The sequence below is a fragment of the Dermacentor albipictus genome, chromosome 3 (assembly GCF_038994185.2).
Source record: "Dermacentor albipictus isolate Rhodes 1998 colony chromosome 3, USDA_Dalb.pri_finalv2, whole genome shotgun sequence".
NCBI classification, from domain to species: Eukaryota; Metazoa; Arthropoda; class Arachnida; order Ixodida; family Ixodidae; genus Dermacentor; species Dermacentor albipictus.
In genome coordinates this window covers 143,393,556-143,411,751 of record NC_091823.1, presented here as the reverse complement: position 1 = coordinate 143,411,751, position 18,196 = coordinate 143,393,556, and the positions used below count along the sequence as shown (strand labels likewise).

Here is an 18,196-nt window from a genome sequence, read left to right as displayed (position 1 = left end):
TTAAAGAGCACAAACGTGATGTTGAAGGTCATATTTGGCAAACATTCACCTTTGGAGAGTCGAACTAAACCGCAACGTCGACGCCTATTCTCATTCGCAAGGAAAATTCGCATTACGTGAACGTCACCGTGTAGGTGCGATGTTGTGATTAGGGAGCCTACATGCAAACGCTGTTTTATGGTGGTGACAACACCAAAATTTTAACGTGAAAGCGTTAAGGAGCCCGTGTCGCAGAAAATCCGGCGTCGGCGTTGGACGTCGTTTCGGCAAAAATAATTTCTATCCGAATTCCGAACCATGCCTACCCAACCACTTCTCCTACGAGGTAGAGAAGTCCTGGGTGACTGTCCTGCGTGTATTCTTTCTGTGTCCTGCCCTCAAAATGCGACATTATAACTGTGTTCCATCAAAACACTTTTCTGCCACCACAGTTGTTCAAACCTTGCCTGTCATTCTTTACAAAATTATTCCTCGGCATTTTGACAACGGCAGCCCACAAACAACTGTAATGGTAAGAAACACCAACAGCTCATGTCCTTAATGTTAGCTCTTCTCAAACTGAAATATTAAAAGTGCGCAACAATAGCAGGAGATTGACTCACGCAAGAAGCCGCGTTTCTACCAGAAAGCTCGCCTTCGTGCATAGCGTTCGCAGCCAGCGTTTCCCAGTAAGCATTACGGTTACATAAGCTGCAGTTGCCGGGAAGCATGAAAAACAGTAAGGGGTCTTTGAACGCTATCGCGTTCCACTCTTAAAGGCGAAGCGCCCTCCAATTTCGACCTTTATTTACCACCAAATTTCGTGAGTAGCCATTCTGGTTCTCAATATCGCTAGAAATCGCGGAGCATTCCTGCATTTCTTATTTTGTAACGCTCGGAAGTATCCACGTTGGCACGCAATCTATTCAATTTATTTAATTTAGTTTTACACCAGTGCGCCCACGAAACCTGCACACATATCTTTAATATACCAAACGCATTTTGCTTTTTTTTATTTTAGCGCATCAAACCTTTTTTTTTCTATTGCATATCGTGCGACACGTATGCAGCAACAAGTTATAAGGCTTTCTTTTTTTTTACTTATTGGTTTCTACATACAGCAGCTCTTTTAGGGCTATGGCATTTTGGCGGGCTCGTGGCAGTATTATCTCACGCCAAGAATTTGAACTGCAGTAAGCATTGTTGTTGCCTCCCACTTGTACGTAATATATAAGGGGTGTTTTTCGAAGTGTGCTGTTATAGAGACTGTGCTTACTAGCCTGTTTAACAAAAACATAGACGTGCCGTGTAATGCGCTCAGACACGTTATATGTCTCTGGCTGCTGAAGCCAAAGCTTATTTTAAAAATTAATTATACTCACATCAGCAAAGGTTACGGGAAACGTCGTCTGTCGACTCGTCTTTCGCCATCTAGTGTCCCCACCTCTCATAATTTGCCGGAAAGTCTAACCAGCCAATTTAGCTGGCGGCGGCAAGTACTTACAAAGGCTGTCGCTACCCTAAACAGTGCTTTATGTAGTCCCCCTAGTTGCGATATTTGCAGTGATCCAAGTTGACGTCGAAAAAGGTTCATCGATGAGTGCCGATTGCCCGTTGGCTTCTAGAGCACATACGCAGTGGCGCACACCCAGTGTCCTCATGGTACATACTCAATGGTATGTATTTTATACATTTTTCATACATCGTCAGTGAATTTCTTTTTTGTGCTCTTCCCCTATTTAGATGACTAAGTACGCGACAATGTTAACGTGCACAGCAAAACAATATCTCGAATATAAATGCTGGCGCTCCGCGTCTTACTTACTGCGGTGAGCGCTGTTGGTGGGGTGCATTTCCATCGCCAATTTTCACTAGTTTTCTACTTGATATAGTACCTGGGGCCATGAATGTGTGCTGTCTCGTACAAGTGGCGACCTTCCTCAAAAGAAGACACAAGAAAATTCGCTTTCCGGTACGTCAGGCTTTAAAACCCGTGGTGCGAAATCACTGGAAGCACCGTACGCGCCTTCGTCTCGTCGTCTGCTTCACGTGCCAGGGTTCCGACTTCTGCCGTTCGCGGCGCTGTTCGCCAGCACGTCGTAAAACCCCTGAATTAAAATGTAAGGACTTCCTCTGAACTTTGCCGCTTTCTCTCTCGCCTGCCACACCTCCAGAGAGTCGACCCTCCTATTGGTCGAAGCGCCATGGTCACGTGCTAACACACTTCTTCTTCTTTTTTTTTTTTTTTCTTGTCCGTAGCAGATGCCGGCGCCGTTGCCGGGTGTCGAAATCGCGCTCCGGTTGGTTTCCGGCAATCTTTTTGTTTCTGGCGGCGGAGTTTTGGCGGGCAGCATTTTGCTCGCGCTGGCGCCGTTTACGTATTGCGGCGTTGCCAGTGGCGTAGCAACAGGGGGTGGCCGAGGGGCCGTGGGCCCCGGGTGCACGGGGCTAGAAGGGGCGGGGGGGGGGGGGGGGGGGGGTCATATACGTCTGAAGACACCCGAACATTGTCGATATCCGCGCCGTCGTCGACTACACTCGGGGGGGGGGGGGGGGGTGCGACAGAAGAGCTAAGGGCCCCGGGTGCCAGACGACCTAGCTACGCCACTGGGCGTTGCCTAGCCTATGTTGTGGTTATGGGTGCAACAACCGAGGAGGCTAGGGGAAAAGACTTCGTTATTCCATACGGAAGAAGCAACGCGGCTCGCCGAAAGATTTGGCTGCAGGATCGGCCGGGCAAACTTTGAAAATGCGCGGGACCCGCGCCTTTGGGAGGAAGGTGGCCGTTCATCAGAAGTCACTCGTTCTTTTGGGACGATTTAGTGAGAAGCGGGAGCGCCTGCAGCCTTTCTTCGCTCTAAATAACGTTCGGTATGATTGTAGTTGGAAACGTTCACTCGCTGCTACGAAAGACGTGCTTCATGTTGTCTGAGCCTCGCCGTACACGCTTCTGGTTCGACAGAACCAGAATGTTGCGCACATTGCTTGACGCACTCGTTTCGTTGTAGTTTAAACTGTTGCTGGGCTCAGACATGAAAGTTGCGCTTCATATGTTAGTTCGACCCTCCGTTCAGTGACGCGCATTGCTAGACGTACCTCTTTTTTTTTTTTTTTTTAGTTGGACTCGGATTCCCGAGACTGAAACGTCAGTTGTCATCGTTTGAGCCCCCGTTTTCATGCTACTCGCTGTGCAGGTCTAGCTTTTATGTAGCACGCATTAGTGCACGTATTTGTATTTGCGGAGTTGTTACGAAAGCCGGAAGTTACTGTGCCCAGGCACAGTAACGGCAGCGACATCTTGAGTACTCCATATCTGCGATATAATAAATCACAATACATACATCTGCTAAACACATCCGAAATTATATTGGGTTCAAGGTCGTCGTGCAAATCCAAGCTAGTTGAAACATTTTTGACGCGGATAGGCCGAGTAAAAGAAACCTCTAACGAAAGGGGGCACAATGACCCAGACCATTTTGAACGTTCGACGTTGATAAAATTGTTATGGCCACGCACACGGCGGGCGGACATATCAACAGTTCTTGTTTTCGGAATTATTTGTGAAATACCACGGTGTATATTTTATTCCGTGCCGCCTTGTATCAGTTTTCAAAAAGTTGTGCCACACCAGATCTTCGTTTCTTTTTTTTTTTGCCTCATGTTGTTGTGAGTATTTGCTCCGGTATCTTTTTGTCCTTAGGCAACTGCTCGAGCCTCAAATCCCAGGCTATCTTTACCATGTTCATCTATCGTCATTTGGTTTATAGTCGTTCGTAGACCGTTTCTGAGACACTGCCTGTGTCATCCTTGCATATTTCCGCATTGCCACGCTACCTGTCGATGACGTTGATTGTCCCTGTTAATTACTATAAGGTTTTGTTGTCGCACAGATCGAGCACTAGAGAATCGTTGTGATCAGTATATCCGACTAAATCCTCTATGTGCACATTCATATCTCCTCATATCTCATGATGATGATGATGATTTATTGGCATTCACTGGGGAATGGGGGGTGACATGTAGTCAGCTGCTCAATCAGTTAATTAGGATTGCTTTACATGTATTTTATTCTAGCATTTTTGTACACATCTCCTTAATCTTTCTTCTTTTCCTCAAAACTGTTCTCTGCACTTGAGACATCATAAACTAAAGTGCAAAAAAAAAAACATCGGACGAAAGCGAGAACCACACAGGACAGAACGCATCTTGCTGTCGTCCAATGTGTTTTTCGCGCTAGGTAACGATATCTCAAATGTGTAATGAGCAACAACTAGCCAAACTGTCTTCTCTAATTGTGTATACCCTATCTACCTTGTACTGCTGCCTATGTCTGTAGCGAATCCGGTCGTGTCAATCTCTTTTCTGTTTCTTTCCCCCACCACTGATATAAACGTCTCTTGCTTATCTAGACTGCTGACCGACTGATACTTCCGTCCGCTTTAAATCCAAGCGCTTCTGGAAGGTGAACGCTATACCTGCGGTTCTCACAGGGTGAATGAATCCCTTCTCATTTCATTAGGATGTGCTAAGTGATCTCCAGATTTTTTCTGCGGCATAGACATGCCTCATCTTGTTGCGAGTATTTGCTCCGGTATGTTTTTGACATGTCATTCACGAGTCAAGGGTGTATTTCAGCCGAGCCATCTTAAGTTCTCTAAAGCGAAAGTACGCTTCTACATAGAGAATACGTGCTACGCATTTCAGCGTGTTGCCGGAGCCACGCGTGCGATTTTTATTTGCGATGCATGTAGTTTGTCGAAGTGCTGAGCGAGATGGAACAATGCATTTTAGCTCGCATGCGTGCTCAGAATCTCACGCCCGCTGAACCGCAATCATATATACCGTCTATTGAGGAACGCGAGCGCCGCTCGAAGATGGACAGTCTTTACTTGCTGATGGGCACAGAATCAAGCGTGAAAGACCTGCCATGGTTGCTCAGTGGATATGGTGTTGGGCTGCTGAGCACGAGGTCGCAGGATCGAATCCCGGCCATGGCGGCCGCATTTGGATGGGGGCGAAATGCGAGAACACCTGTGTACTTAAATTCAGGTGCACGTTAAAGAACCCCGGGTGGTCGAAATTTCCGGAGTCCTCCACTACGGCGTGCCTCATAATCAGAAAGTGGGCTTTGGCACGTAAAACCCCATAATATTTTAAGCGTGAAAGCATAGTAACATACTAAACAAAAGAATTTAAGCAAGAAGTGGGCAGCATACTTAGTAAAAGCCAAATGACGTAGTGATCTCATTCCAGATCCCTCAGTACCACGCATCAGGCTTATTTGGACACCTGCTCATTTATTGTCGGGCAATGACCGCACTCATGCGGTTGCCCGAGAGCTAACCTGCCGGGCACCTGGCAGTGAGGCGAGCAACCCATATCAAGCATCCCAGAATTCGCCCAACACATACCGGGACACTCTAGACTTTTACAGACTAAGGAGCTTGTGATATCACCCTCCACCCAAATCCTTCTCCCGGAATGAAGCCGCATCCCTGAGACGGTTTCAAACCAACTCATATCCGAACCTACTCCTTCTCAACAAGCTCTCCCCAACCTTATATCCCACCACATGCACAGGCTGCGGTGCACCACCGACGACGTTCCACGTCACGATTGAGTGCCCACTCCGCTGTGCCCACTCTGCTGCCGCAGAGTGGGCACTGCGGCAGCAGAAAGGGCAACCTGCCTAGAAATTCTTTCTGCTTCATGATACAGGTCACGGTTGTTCTACTCGGGAATCATCTGGCTGTCCACAACGGAACGCAAGACGCCGCACGTGTCGATTGGGTTATCGTGAGGCACCCTGCATCAACGATCATCGACAGCTGCCGGCTCTCTGAAAGTGCACCGTTCATCGAGTCACACACTGAGACTGCGTGGCGATACACAGGAGCGACGACTCATCACGTGACCCCTCCGAAGGCTACAAAAGCATCGCCAGAAACCTGGATCTTCAGTGGGCACTGCGGCAGCAGCAAGGGCAACATGCCTAGAAATTCTTTCAGCTTCTTGGTACAGGTTAGTAGTTACCTACCTGGATATTGTTACAGAAGCGATAATCGTTATTTGCTGCTGCTGCCCTGCCCACTGGGTGTAAAATCTTTACTAACATGTATTTATTCACTGCCGGTTGATTTGCTTGTTTGTGGAGATGTTGAGGCGAACCCTGGTCCCGGTGATAGCGAAGTGTTGGCCAAAATCTTAGAGGGCCAAGCCAAAACACATTCCTGCATTGAAAAAATACAGACAACCCAAAATGCGATAGAAAAGAAGATCTCTACTCTAACGGAGCGCATAGACAAAGTTGATAAACAACTAGAAAACCTCACGGCGCTAACCGCCAAAGTGCAAGTAGTAGAAGCAACAGTTACAGGAATAAACAAAGAGATTGTATCCCTGATGAGCAAGGTAGATGAGCTAGAAAATGTAAGCCGCCGAAACAACCTGGTTATATATGGCATAGAAGAACCACGTGGCGAAACTGCGGATGGCCTATTAAAAAAACTAAAAGATGACATTTTCAAAGACACACTACAGGTTACAGTCAGGGGAATCGAAAGATGTCATCGAATCGGGCAGAAGGCCAAAAATAAATGCCGTCCTGTTATTCTAAAGTTTCTGGACTACCGAGAGAAGATAGCTGTATTAAAGAGCTGTGACAAACTTAAGGGAAGGACGGTGTCGATTTCGGAAGACTTTTCCTACAGGATAAGAGAAATAAGGAAAAAATTGTGGGGCACATCAGCTGATGAAAAGAAAAACGGATCCAAAGTGAATGTAATTTTTGATAAACTAAGCGTGGATGACGTCGTGTTCGGGTGGAACGAAACTACTGGTCCACGCTATAAGTTAAGCAAAAAGGCTAACTGTCGGCAGAAGCATGACGCACTGTCACTGAAAGTACTTAATGTAAAGTGCAGAAGTGTCGTAAACAAAGTTACTGAGCTAGATGCATTGTTGTTGACCCATAGCATTGATGTAGCCATCCTCACTGAAACGTGGTGAAACGAGTCCATTTATGACAGTGAATTTGTGCCCGCTGGATACAGCGTACATAGAAAAGACCGCGAGAGTAAGGGTGGTGGGGTGGCTATTCTTTTCAACAAATCCTTAGGCATAAAAAAATGCATGATGTGCCTGGTGTCGAGGCTGTCTTTTGCAAAGTGTACTGTGGTAGCACCAGGTATGTTATAGGCGCTATTTACAGGCCTCCTGGTTCTGATGTTGGCATCCACAAAAACTTAAGAAAATATCTAGACACACAAGTCAGGCTTGGGGACAAAATAATCCTATCAGGTGATTTCAACCTTCCCGAGGTGGATTGGTCAACATTTACAGCCCGAAACCGAAATGATAATCACTGTGAAATACTGATAGATATGGCCTTCGCGTTCGACTTACTGCAAGTAGTTCAAAATTACACCAGGATTCAGGAACAAGAAAGGGGCTGACAGATGGGATGGGTAACTCAAAGTCCATACTCGACTTGTTTTTTGTAAGTGGTTCGATTACAGCCGAAACTTCCTGTGAGGTAATACCTGGTATCTCGGACCATTCTGCAGTATTGCTAGAATTGGCTGGTGCAGCAATTAAACGTAATAACCCAACCTCTAGTTTCCCTAACTTTTCACGAGCAGGTGATGTCTCTATCATTGACATGCTTTCCTTTAATTTAGATATTTTCTCATCCTATTCTGGAGATATAAACAGTCTTTGGCATCAATTCAAAATAATTATAAAAGAATGCATCGACAAATATGTTCCCCGCATTGTAAAGAAGTCGAAGCGCAGGAACGCCTGGATCTCTCGGGACTCATTGCGGTTACGAAGGCAACTCAAGAGGCTAAAGAAAAAACAAAAATCTACAAACTCTTCCTATACTGCGCAGAAAATAGCGGATATTACATTACAGCTAAAAACACAAGTACGAACTGACAAACAACGGTGTTTCGGAGAGTCCGTATCTAATTTTATACGCACGTCCCCCGAGCAAGTCTGGCGGCACATACGCCCGACTTCTAGCGATTGTGATGTCTTTGATATCGAAGGTGAACAAGTAGATGACGCAAAAAAAAATCTCAAATGCCTTCAATGAGCAATTTAAAAGCATTTTCACTGTTGATAATGATATTTTACCACACTTCGACGCAAATTTCCCACCCATACCAGATGTTCTAATTAGTGAAGCTGGAATTTTGAATATGCTCTTAAAACTCGATGTAAAGAAGTCGCCAGGGCCAGATGACATACCAAACGCATTTTCAAAGAGATACGCAGAATGGGTCTCAAAATACTTGTGTGTTCTGTTCTCCAGATCACTATCTGAAGGGCAAGTCCCGGACGACTGGGGAACCGCCAGAGTAAAGCCTGTCCATAAGAATGGGAGGAAAGACTGCATAAAGAACTATCGTCCGATTTCCTTAACCTGTACTGCATGTAAACTTTTAGAACATATTATACATAACCACATAACGCAGTTTCTTGACAAACATCATATTTTAACAAAGTATCAACATGGATTTCGACTAGGTTATTCTACGTGTACCCAGCTAGCAGAAACAATACATCACTTTGCACTTTCAATTAATAACGGAAAACAAACCGATGTAATTTTTATGGACTTTAAAAAAGCTTTTGACAGTCTCTCACAAGAAGTTATTGCACAAATTAGGGACAATATTAAATAACGAACAACTTTTGAACTGGATTGCCGCATACATTAACAATCGAAAAGTTTGTTGTCTTTAATGGAGAAACTTCGGAAATTCTTGGTGTGGACTCAGGCGTTCCCCAGGGGTCTGTGCTTGGGCCCCTTCTTTTTCTTTTGTTTATTAATGATATTGTCTGCAACATTCCTGTCAAAATACGATTGTATGCCGATGACTGCGTGATTTACACTGAAGCGAACAGTACAGCTGACCAAACTCTTTTAAATGATACACTCAACAAAATTGTTCAGTGGTGTGATATGTGGCAAATGTGTATAAACTATGAAAAAACAGTGTTCATGAGAGTTACTCACAAAAAAAGACCATTAACCTTTGTCTATTCTATCAACAGCAGTGTTCTTCACGAAGTACTTCATTACAAATACCTGGGCCTCTGGATAACAAGTAACTTAGACTGGACTAAACACATTGATTATTTCGTAAGAAATGCAAACTGTAAGTTGTTCTTTTTACGAAGAGCTCTGAAATTTACTACTCCTGATGTCCGCATGACCGCATATAAAGCGCTTATTTTCCCATCATTTGATTATGCAGCCATAATCTGGGACCCCTTCACTAGGACCAATATTAACAAGATTGAAAGCGTACAGAAAAAGGGTGTGCGATTCATATATAACAGCTTTGGACGTTCTTCTGTTTCTGCCCTTTTAACCAGAGCAAACTTGCCACAAATAACGCAAAGAAACCGGTCATCTAGGCTCAAATTTATGTATCAGATTGTAAAGGGGCACTATAAGTTAGACACTTCAGACGTAATAACCTTTTCATCCAGCTATGCCACTAGACAAAGACACCAATTAACAATTGCTCCGTTTCGCACACGTAACAACTCCTTTAAATACTCTTTCTTTCCGCGGACAATAACTGAATGGAACCAGCTTACTAACACCCAAGTTCAACTGCCTTCACTTACCTTGTTTACATCGTGTCTAACTTAGTACTTACCATATGCCTTCTATTTTAGTTTATATTAGTTTATTTACTCTTATGTACTGTATTTGTCGGTTGCCTTTTTTTGTGATCTTTTCAACATCTGTACCCTCCTGCCAAAATCCCCAAAGTGGGATTGCAGTATCAATAAATAAATAAAAAAAACTAACTAAGGATATGCCTGTTCTACAATCCGCCCAACCAACATATGCGCAGTGGGAGGCGATCCTCCGTAGCCTGAGGTCTGGCTGGCCCCGATACGACGAGCACCAGCGGTAGCGACAGCCACTGGGGCCCTGGACTGAGTGCCCCAACCACATAAATCCTTTCACTTTATAATAAAGTTTCTTCTGTATCTCTCTCATATACTACATCAGAAGTACCAATGCTTCACCGCCGATTTGCGCCACTTACACGTTTTTGAGACTTTCTTTGCCAATTTAAGATTATAATACTTGTGTAAATCACCAACACCGAGCTTGGTTATATCACTATAAATCATGGGCATTTCATTTCCATGCTCTCATCCTGGTCAGTTTTAATGTCACTTACAGTGGCGTAGCTAGAAATTTCGTTCGGGGGGGGGGGGGGGGGGGGCTCACATTGCCACTCGGCCTCCTCCTTGTAGATCTCATAATGATCAAATACATGAATAATAACTACACTGCCATTGCCAATGTTGCTGCAAACGAATTCTTGAACGCTGCACACTGTTAAGACACGTAAAATATGTATATTTTCCTAACGAATATGCTCGTATGTAACAAAAATTGTGCGCGATATGACTTATATCAATGCTTCCATGTTTTTGTCTACTTAATAAGTAAAGAAAATATCACACGAGATTTAGAACTATATCAGTTCGAAACGAACAAAGCAGTGCATGCCACTCATATGAAAAATGTTAAAGCTGTGAAATGAACAAGTTGAGGACAAATATGTTAATGAAACTTTGTCGTTCGAGAGCCTTGTTTACATTTTTGTACATGTTCAACGGCCAGGGAAAAATATCAATGACACTGTCCTTTGCCCGTCCCAATGTATTGCGCAGGAGCAGCAGTCACCGGTCGTCTATTGTGAGTAATTGCACTGAAATTATAGTAACAGGGAGCACATACAAAAACCAGGAGTTCTGCAAAATATACGAGGGCGAGTCAAAATAAAGTGAGCCAATGCTAATGTATGACAAACGCGGTACGTAATTTAAAAATAGTCTCCCTGATGCCGGGGCGCAATTATGGGCTGTCCAGAGGGCCCACGATGCGGCGGTCGAGCAACGCCTGACTGTCCCAACGTGGGAGCGGCCCGCAGCGCGCTGAGTCACGTACCTCAGGACCTTATTAAAGTTTTGCATCCATCCATCCATCCATGAGGATTTAGACATTAGTTGCACTGACTAACGAGTCAAGTGATTTCTGTCTCATAAAACTCCTTGGGTTCAGCGCTCCTTGGGTTCAGCGATCAGCGCTCAATCTGTCGTTTCGTACTCTTCCTTCCCAAGTCTTTTATTTTTCTTTTTTGGCGCAACAATGTATTCATTAGATACCAACCAACTCGCCCAGCAACAAGTTCTACTCTCCTTGGGTTGCTGCATCAAAAAGTATCTAACTGACTCTTTCACGTTATATCGTCCGACACAAGTCTGGTTCCCTTGAGCTGTTTCTTCAATTGCCCCAAAATGTGGAAATCGCAAGGCGACACGTCTGGGCTGTATGGCGGATGTTGCAGCGTTTCTCACTTGAGCTTTGCCGGTTTTGTGCTAACCACATCAGCAACGTGGGGATAGGCATTGTCGTGGAGCAAGATGACCCCGTTACTCAATTTTCCACGTCGTTTGTTTTTGATTGCGACACTAAGCCGATCCGGCGTTTCACAAGATCGGAAACGATTGATTATCTCTCCAGGTTTAGCAAATTCGTTCAATAATGGCTTTCACTCGCTGATACAGCGTGCAGCGCATGGTCACAATTTTATAGCCCTTGGGACTTGATACTTGATCTTAAGGAGACGTTATGTAGAGGCCATGGCGGGGAGTCCCAGGGCGACTTTCATTGCCTTCCTTATCATGATGTTCAGCTTTTCTATTTCAGCGTTCTTTAAAGCCAGGTACGGCGTGCCGTATGTGATGCGGCTGGTGAGTAGCGCTTGTATTATTCTTAGAGGGTCTTGCTCCTTGAGCCCGCTTCTTTGGCTTGAGATCCTCTTGACGAGGTGCGTTAGTTGCGAAAGGGTGCGTTCTAGTCTCGGTAGGCTGGCAGCTCCCGATCCGTCTTTGTGGATGTGGAGTCCAAGTATTCGCATGGTGTCGACTTTCGGGATTGTTGTCCCGTTGAGTGTGATGCTGGGGTCGGGCTCTTCGTAGTTGGGTGGTCGGCCTCTCGTTCTTGCTTTCAGGACGAGGTGCTGACATCTCTGGGGCGCAGCGGAGGCCGCAATTTCGGAGATAGCTTTCGATGGTTTCGACGGCTTCTTGTAAGCTACTTTCTTGCCTTCCAACGTTCGTAGCTCTAGTCCAGAGCGTGATGTCATCAGCATACATCGCGTGACGCAGATGTCGTATGGTCTCGAGGAGTGGGGGTAGCTTGATCATAGCTACGTTAAAGAGTAGCGGTGAAATGACCGACCCTTGCGGGGTGCCTCTGTTTGGAAGTAGGAAGCTTTCACTGCGGATGTTGCAGATTCCGACTGTTGCCGTGCGCTCCATAAGAAAGTTTCTGACGTATGCGTAGGTGCCGCAGCCGGTGCCGTAGGTTTCGAGATTGTTGAGGATCGCGTCTTGGCTAACGTTATCAAAGGCTTTCTTGACGTATATCGCCACTATGGAGTATTTGCTTCGATTGTTTAGGTGATCTAAAAGGCCTTCCTTTAGTTGTAAGAGTACATCCTGCGTTGAGAGGTGCTGCCTGAAGCCGAACATGGCGTCCATGGTAGGTGGTCGTTGTCTTCCAGGTACTGGGTAATGCGGTCGTGCACCATATGTTCGAAAAGCTTTCCCGCGCACGAGGTAAGGGAGATCGGGCGTAGGTCCTCCAAGCTGAGAGGTTTGTTGGCCTTGGGGATCATGGTGATGTCCGAGTGTTTCCACACAGCCGGCAGTTCTTCTTTCTCCCAGCACTCATTGTAGTAACGGAGGAGAGCCTCGGCGGCCTGCTGCGGTAGGTTGCGTAGGTGTTTGCTAACGATCCCGTCTTTACCAGGGCTAGTATTTCTAGTCAGCTTGGATAGGGCTACGTGGATTTCGGCCTGCGTGAAAGGTCGGTCGAGTTCTGGGTTCGGCTTTCCAGAGTATTATTTGCTGCGAGTTGACGCGGTAGAGGGTGCGTCTCCGCATAGTTTCTTTTGTAGTTCTCGCAGGAGGTGTTCTTCTGATTCGGCGTGGTTGTGGACAAGACTGTGAAGATGTTGCTTCTGTTTCGTTTTGGTGGGTTCAGTGGCCAGGAGTGCGCGTAAGAGGTGCGAGGTCCTCAGAGACCCCTGTAGCTTGTAACAGAAAGCGTGCCAGTTCTGCCTGACTAGGTGACCCGCATAGTCTTGAGCCTGCTTGGTAAGGAGAGCGATACGTGTTTTTAGCTTTCTGTCAAGCTTTTGTCGCTTCCATCTCTTCAGGAGGCCACTTCTTGCCTCCCAGAGATGTAGGAGGTGCACGTCGACCGCAGGTGTATCGGCATCGAGTTGTATGATCGTGGTGTGACGTTCTGCTGTGTCTAATGAATTTTCGAGCCACTCGTCAATGTCAGTTATGCTTGCTCCGTGATCTAGCTTGTCCCTAAAGGATTTCCAATCGGTTAACCGTGCAGTTCCGGTCTTGGTCTGTTTACGGGTGTGTGCTACATCAAATTGGAGGATATGGTGATCGCTACCTAAGGTTTCCTGGAGTCGACTCTACTCTGCCCAGAGGACGTCCGCAGTAAAGGTTAGATCAGGATTTGTGTCCCTGAAGACGCTGTTTCCGATTCTCGTGGTCTGGAGAGGATCATTCCAGAGGGTGAGTCTGTGTTGCTGGGTAGCATTATGCACTCTAGCACCCTTTTTTGTGGTGGTATGATAGCCCCATGCCATGTGCGAGGCGTTGAAGTCTCCCACTGTGACCAGTTGGTGTCCATTTGTGGATTTCCTGATTTTTCGAACAAAGTTATCGAAGTCCGGTAGCTGGCCGCGAGGCAGGCTGTACACGTTGACCACGAATAGGCTTTTCTGCGTCTTTCGTTCCGGTAAAACCTCGATTAAGGTGTGTTCGTTCTGGGTGCTCTCTACGTCATGTTTTTGGGCTTTGAGAGTTTTCTTCACCAGTATGGCAGGCAATGTATTATTTATCCATAAGCTATTTACACTCCTAGGCATCGGCGTCGGTGGTTCAGTGGTAGAATACTCGCCTGCCACGCGGGTGGCCCGGGTTTGATTCCCGGCCGACGCATCACTTTTTTTTTTCAGTTGACGTATTTTTGACAATGCACAGCACACGCTGCTCGCTCGTTCGGGCTGATCGCTTATATTGACACTCATTGTCACTCGTTTCTGCATGTTTCAGTCCTCGTTTCTCTCTCTGTCCTTCTTTAGGAGGGGGGGGGGGGGTTGTAGCAGTTTTAACTGTTACAGCTGAGTAGCGGCACCACAGAATGGACAGAACTTCCACTAATCAATAAGCAAATTATTATTGTTAATAAGCCTGCTTCGGGCCTAATTTCTCCACAGCTTTGCTACCTTCGACAGCTTGCGCAAGCAATTTGATCCCCATCAGGCTAGACCGCGACCGAAAACACAACCCGACGCGGATACTAACTAAACTCCTACGCTTAACCTGGGTAACTGAATTTACTGATGAAGATTAAGCAGAGGAACAGCCCAACTTCCCAAAGAAAACACTTCCGTTGGACATCCAAGTGATATGTCCCAATGCCCGTGCATCATTTCCGAGACAAATAGGAAATCCACTGAACGTCCAATTACGGATATGCACGGACGTCCCACTGGTATTGCACATATGGACTTTTGTAGGCATACACACAAATAGTTAGCTGTTCTTCAAGAAGCTTAGTCTTTGAGTTTATTCAAAAGCAACCCAGACTGCCCGAAAAAAAAAATCTAGGACGAAAAACGATTTTCGTCCCACGAAGTGAATCCGTATTTCTCGCGAGCGCACTTTCTCTCATATATTTCTGTCGTCACTGCTTATACCTAATTAGTCTGTTATTGTTTACCTAATTGTTTGTCTAATTCTTTCTATAATTTTTTTGCCCAATTCAAGATCAGCTCAACTACGTACACATTTGCCTCTTCGAGCGCCGATTTATGTGGGGCGCTGAATTCATCCGCGCCGCGCTACTTGCACAAGTTGGCACCACGCCAGCTGTGTCGATGACGTCATCAGCAGCGCCTCTCGCTCGTTATCTTGGTCATTCATCAGCCGCGCGCCGCGACAGCTGCTCCGCTGACCGTGTTCTTGGCGCTGTGCCAACATTTATGGTCGAGCTTCGTACACCCGCATTGCGAATCTTCAATATACGCTCACGCGTAAAAGCCACTCAGTTGTCTTCAAAACAATACACTTGTCCAACGTTTTCTCCCACTGTTCAAAACAACACTGAAGCTCGATCCTCAAGCTTAATCCTGTTGACTGCCTGCTGGGAAGTTGAGTGCCCCCTGGGAAATTGTTTTCACTTTGTGTGCGGTGATAAATATCCTTCATTTATTAAACATTAAATTCTACTTTAAAAAATGGCTGTGGCTTAGGTAAGGTTAAGCCCAGGATGCGAAGCATACTAGCCTTTATTTTAGTTGTTGAACCACTGTTTAGCCTGGTGAACTGCTGTTGCTTGGCTATATTTGGTTCGGCTAGACGAAGAAACAACTCATGCATTACTGCTTCGCCTTCAAGAGTGGAACGCGACAGCGTTCCCGTCGACCCGCCAAGGGGTGTAAGACAATGGGCTACAGGGCAGCGACTACGCGCCCCGCATTGGACGCGGTGAGCGTCGAGCAAAGCAGCGTTCGGCGCGGCAACGAAATGTGCGCCTGAGCAAGAGACGCACGCCTTAGAAACAGCTCGTTTCTAAGGCAACACCGCATTCACTAGAGGCGCTTCTGTACCGCTTAGAAGCATCGTACTCGTGGCTCAGTGGTAGCGTCTCCGTCCCACACTCCGGAGACCCTGGTTCGATTCCCACCCAGCCCGTCTTGCAAGAGTTGAGCCAAAGCCACTTCTCCTCTGTCGTGACGTCACGGTGTCACGTGGTTTCATGGCGACACCGCCGCGCCTGAGGAGCTGGGTTGAGCTCTCGTAATATGCTTCGCATAAAATGAAGAAAAAAAAACAAATCGGGGACCTCAGCCCGATGAAGAGGGGGCGTGGGGAACGCCAGCCGATACCTAAGAGGCTAATTATCACGTCATAGCCACAGCAGCTGGAGCCTTTTGTGGCACTGTCGTGATGCAGAAATCAATCACTTGCATTCCATAATTTCGAACACCTCCTCTGAACATTCTTCCTTAATCGCCTTAATAATTCCAAGTAAAATTGGTGACTGGCAGTCTGTCCATGACGAGTGAATTCTCGCCGCACAATTCCACAAACACCGAAGAAGAAAATAAGACACGATGAGCATCGTGTTCCCACAAGCACATTATAGTCACATTGTTTCAGTCTTGGTGAAAGGGGCATCTTCAACTGGCCCGAAACTTGCTTGGTTTTGGAGTCACAACTATATAGACGACCGCACGCCAAGTTTCATCCTAAAGCCCCTCAATTTTCCAAAAGTAGCGCCATTCTTAGATCTTTCCGCCACCCCGCTCACCCAGGCGCTTCCTCCTCCATTCCTCCTGTCGCCCCAGCCTCCTCCGCTCCCCCATTGGCCAATCTGTGTCACGTGAAAGCGGGCCCCGCGCTTTTGTATATTTTTTTCTTTCCGGCGCAGAGCAGGCGCCGCGCTTTTGTATATCTTTTCTTTCCAGCGCGCTGCGACCCCCAATCTTGGGCCTGCGACCCCCATTCTTGGGCCTGCGCGACGAAGTACGGCAGGCGGTTTGAAGGAGCGCGGTAGTTTTATACAATGTGTTAGCGCCGAGTGCTTAATTGCGATGCCGTGCTGCTGCGCCTACGGTTGCCACAACAGACCCAGTGACGGCAAAAAGCTTTTTGTTTTACCATCCGCCGGGCGCAACGCAAAACGAAGAAAAGTGTGGATTCACAAGATCGGGCGGGCTGACTTCGAGCAAGTGGCAAAGAACGCGCGGCTTTGTGAAGTGACACGGCTCCTCCAACCTCTTCTTTTGACGCCCGTGTCAAAACGGGCCCGTGTCCAGTGCATTGGGCGTGCGTTAAAGAACCCCAGCTGCAAAAAAAATTAATCCAGAGCCCCCATTATGGCGTGCCTTATGAGATCGTGGTGTTGGGATGTAAAACCCAAGAATCAACTTTTCTTCTGTCTTGTGTGCCTTGACTGTTCCAGTTAACGCAACACTGCTTCCTTGTGAAAACTTACAACGCAAAAGAATACAGACGCACGTAGTATACAGAGATAAAATTAGCACTTCAACAAAAGTGTTGCTGGTGCCAATGAGGGAGGGGGATAATTATTTTCTGAACCTCTTTCCAGTTGTCCCATCAAGTTCCTTCTTTCTTTTCTATCAAATTCTAACCATTTGCACTGTAATAAATAAATAACGATTTCATATGCTGGTACGTTGTTAAAATTATCTATACCGCCTATGTGTGAAAACGTTGCTCATGGCCACCACAACCTGTGCATGAGCTACGTACATCTGTAAAAGGCGCGGAACAGAAACGGCCCTGCTGCCAGGCATTGCTGACCGCAGACAGTCGGAATCTCTCACGCGCCGGCCGAACAAAAGCATCCTGCAGGTACGTAAATTAACCTACGAAACCACGTGCACATACTTTCGCGCTGTCAAAACCTGAAACTCTGGTAATTACTCGCGTGTCCGAGCACACCGCGTGCTTGTGTCGTGTTTCAGCAACACGAACTTTCAACGTGCGCGCGCTTTACGCCTTAAATACGCCTTGAATAATGGTGCTTTTCTCTATTTCTTCCGCAAATCCGACACGACATTCTTAAGGCCAGTTACCGACTGACAAAGCAAGATCTAGATTGAAAAAACTGCTCCGCAGGACTCGAACGAACTTTTCCGCGGATTTCCTCCCGTAGCGTGTTAGCCGTCGTCTGCTACGGCAGGCCCACCACCAGCGGCGCCACCATCGAGGCCGCGCCGAGCGGAGGAGGAGGAAAGTGAATGGCGCTACTTTGGGAGATAGAGGGGTTTTATTTCATCCTGGACGCCAGCGCTCGTTTCTCCCCTGGCGGAGCGATTTCATCTCCAACGGGGGTTTCCGTCGCCGCTTCCCTTCACGGTAGCCCCCGCGTTCAGTTCGCGCTGCGCGCGAAACGTCTCTTGTTTGCGACAGCGCCTCTTCGGATGACCGGAAATTATTATTGTGTTGTTAACTGTCACGACAGCAATGTAAACATGAAAAGGTTGATGCCACCAGTGAAATTCTGCCGATTCACAAGAGAATGGTACGAAAGAAGCAGACGACAGAC

General features: G+C 46.7%; 1 non-coding gene across 1 annotated transcript; it reads left to right on the top strand.

Moving 5' to 3' along the window:
• Positions 1–13,984: 13,984 nt before the first annotated feature.
• Positions 13,985–14,055, top strand: TRNAG-GCC (transfer RNA glycine (anticodon GCC)). Its single transcript has one exon. It is a non-coding gene; the product is annotated as a tRNA-Gly (tRNA).
• The last annotated feature ends 4,141 nt before the right edge of the window (positions 14,056–18,196 follow it).